This window comes from Schistocerca nitens, chromosome 9, assembly GCF_023898315.1.
Source record: "Schistocerca nitens isolate TAMUIC-IGC-003100 chromosome 9, iqSchNite1.1, whole genome shotgun sequence".
In the NCBI taxonomy this organism is placed as follows: Eukaryota; Metazoa; Arthropoda; class Insecta; order Orthoptera; family Acrididae; genus Schistocerca; species Schistocerca nitens.
In genome coordinates this window covers 363,594,493-363,597,849 of record NC_064622.1, presented here as the reverse complement: position 1 = coordinate 363,597,849, position 3,357 = coordinate 363,594,493, and the positions used below count along the sequence as shown (strand labels likewise).

At 47.2% G+C, this 3,357-nt stretch overlaps 1 non-coding gene across 1 annotated transcript; it reads right to left on the bottom strand.

Moving 5' to 3' along the window:
• Nucleotides 1–316: 316 nt before the first annotated feature.
• On the bottom strand, nt 317–391 carry Trnaa-cgc (transfer RNA alanine (anticodon CGC)). The gene has a single exon. It is a non-coding gene; the product is annotated as a tRNA-Ala (tRNA).
• Nucleotides 392–3,357: the final 2,966 nt, after the last annotated feature.

Genomic DNA, 3,357 nt, shown 5'->3' with positions numbered 1-3,357 from the left:
TGTGTAAAAAAAGAAATATGCGTACGTTTCCAGGAAAAAAGCATAAAATATAGTGCCAGTAGTGTAACAAATAGCGACTGATAGTTACACCGGCTTTTGTGCGGTGTTCCGGATGACCCATGTAGATGTTAAGCCGCTGAGTATTCACACTCACATTTTTCATTCCAGTCTACTCACCCGCCTCCGTGGCCGAGGTCACCAACACACGGTTGTGTGGTGGCGCTCGACCCGGGCGCACGCCGACGGTGGAACAATTTTTCACTGCGAGTATTTGATCAGAAAGAGGAGGAGAAACTTCATGGCAGATTAAAACTGTGTGCCGGACCGAGACTCGAACTCGGGACCTTTGCCTTGCGCGGGCAACTGCTCTACCAACTGAGCTACCCAAGCACGACCCACTCCCCGTCCTCACAGCTTTACTTCTGCCTGACCCTCGTCTCCTACCTTCCAAACTTTACAGAAGCTCTCTTGCGAGTCGTGCTTGGGTAGCTCAGGTGGTAGAGCACTTGCCCGCGAAAGGTAAAGGTCCTGAGTTCGAGTCTCGGTCCGGCACACACTTTTAATCTGCCAGAAAGTTTCATATCAGCGCACACTCCGCTGCAGAGTGAAAATCTCATTCTTGAAGAAGAGGAGAGATGGTGGCGTTAGGTTCCTGACCACTGTCCTGGTTTAAATACCAAACCTATTCGCAGTGTCTCGTTAAGTGAGAGTATGTGACACAGCTGTTGGGGACGGATGAGGACGTTAAGCCCAGCGACCCCCTTTGTGCTCACCGCGAGTGTCGGCAACAGCTTTTCCCCCCCTCACTTCTCACATCGTCATTATCATACAACACATACATTACACTTCACTCCACACACACCCAACACACACATAACATAGGCCTATATGTGTTATTACAAACTCTGTAATAGAACACGTTTCAAGTAAATAGCCGGCTGCTGTGATCGAGCGGTTCTACGCGCCCACTCTGGAACCGCGTGACCGCTACGCTGGCAGGTTCGAATCCTGCCTCGGGCATGGATGTGTGTGATGTCCTTAGGCTAGTTAGGTTTAAGTAGTTCTAAGTTCTAGGGGACTGATGATCTCAGATATTAAGTTCCATAGTGCTCAGAGCCATTTGAACCATCTTTTTTTTTCTTTTTGCAAGTAAATAAAGAAAAAATAAATAAATCTCAGTTTGCTACCGTTTTATGAGGGTAACCTCTTCGGATCTTGAAATGCCAGTTTTATCAAGCTGTTGCGCTTTCTGGGTAGAGAGGAAAAATATCCGCATCCTTTACAATGACATTCTGTCATGTCCGTTTACGCCAGTTCTCGTGGCCGTTTGCTGTTAGCTCCCAGGACGTGCACATTTTCTGCTATAATACGAAGTTTCAGCGAATGATGTCTTTCATCATATTTTCTGTCGTGGAAAATGAACAAAACCTTCGTCGGATACTGTCAATCGAATAATAACCACTTACGAAAATGAACTTGGGGCACGGAATATGTCAATTTCCAGCGGCTGCTGGTGCTTTCCATCAGTTAGTGTCTATCAATGAAACAAAGCGTCCGACTATCTCCTAATATAAGGTCTGGTGGTGGTGGTTAGTGTTTAACGTCCCGTCGACAACAAGGTCATTAGAGACGGAGCGCAAGCTCAGGTTAGGGAAGTATTGGGAAGGAAATCGGCCGTGCCCTTTCAAAGGAACCATCCCGGCATTTGCCTGAAACGATTTAGGGAAATCACGGAAAACCTAAATCAGGATGGCTGGAGACGGGATTGAACCGTCGTCCTCCCGAATGCGAGTCCAGTGTGCTAATATAAAGTCTGGTAGTAGAATGGTTCCTGCTTGTCGGTCAACACCTCTGTGAACCCTCCCACGGTATACGGATTGTTTTCCATAAGGTATTTCTTCAGTACTGATTGCGCCTTTAGTTGGAGAAACGGACTTACGTACCCACCTTCTGCAGATTCTGGTTCAGGTTTACCTCGTTGCTTTCCAGTAGCAGAAACTTCTCCTAGGTAGTTCATATTTGTATGTTATATTGCTTCTCATCTGTCTGAGACGTTCGCACCACCTCTGGAGTTTTAACATCACAGCAGTAGCCACGCTGTCATTAGCGTGGATCGCGATAAAAGTCTTTCTCCTTGTAATCAGCTATGAAGCAGTACATCTGTCAATCCTACGCTGTCGTGCAGGCTAATAAGCCAACAGATGTAATTATACGTGTGTTTGTGAAGCACTGGACCGCGAGGCGGTCAGCATACGCATCAAGGTCGCGGCTGTACGAGACCTCGGCGGCGGCCCTAAGATGGGGTAATGGGAAACTCGTGCCTGGAGCACAAGAGTTTGTAAATACCGCGACACCAGTATACTCCTAGCGGATTGGTTCAAAATGGTTCAAATGGCTCTGAGCACTATGGAACTTAACAGCTATGGTCATCAGTCCCCTAGAACTTAGAACTACTTAAAACTAACTAACCTAAGGACATCACACACATCCATGCCCGAGGCAGGATTCGAACCTGAGACCGCAGTGGTCGCGCGGTTCCAGACTGAAGCGCCTAGAACCACTCGCGCACCGCGGCCGGCTAGCGGATGGGAAATCGATGATAATGAAAGCCGCGTGCATTACTAGCACACACATAATAAATTAATTAATTGACTATTACGTTAACCCAGCGATGTACCGCAATGGTTAGCACACTGGACCCGCATTCGGGAGGACAGCGTTTCAATCCCGCGTCCGGCCATCCAGATTTAAGTTTTCCGTGATTTTCCTAAATCGCTCCGGGCAAATGTCGGGATGGTTCCTTTGAAAGGGCACGGCCGACATCCTTTCCCATCCCTAACCCGATAAGACCGATGACCTCGCTGTTCGGCCTCCTCCCCCAAACAATCCAACCTCCAGCCCCATTATTTGACTATCCTAACACTCTCTGTGACAGTGAAGCATCCAGAAGGTATGTTCAGATGTGAATGTTACTATCTACTTGTACACACCAGAGTCGGGTAAGTAAATTATTTACTAGCAGCAGTTCTCAGTAACAGGTGAAAGGTCACAAGAATACATGCATTCAGTCGAGACGACGCAGTATGTTCCATGACAGATCGTAGCACTGTTGCCAGCTTTCGTCTGAGAAGCGGTAACGGCTGCAAATACAAACAGTATCTTTCTACAAAACTGTGACAATACTGAGGCGTTGCCATATATACGATTAGAAACTCTTTGGTTGATGTATGTCCGCAAAGCTGCAACGCGCAGCCCGCTGCAATTGTCAGGTATCAGTTGTACGTCAACTCAACTATAGTATTGTTACAGGCCTCATAAGTCATTTATAAGGCGCGAAGAACTTGAAATGTTCATTGA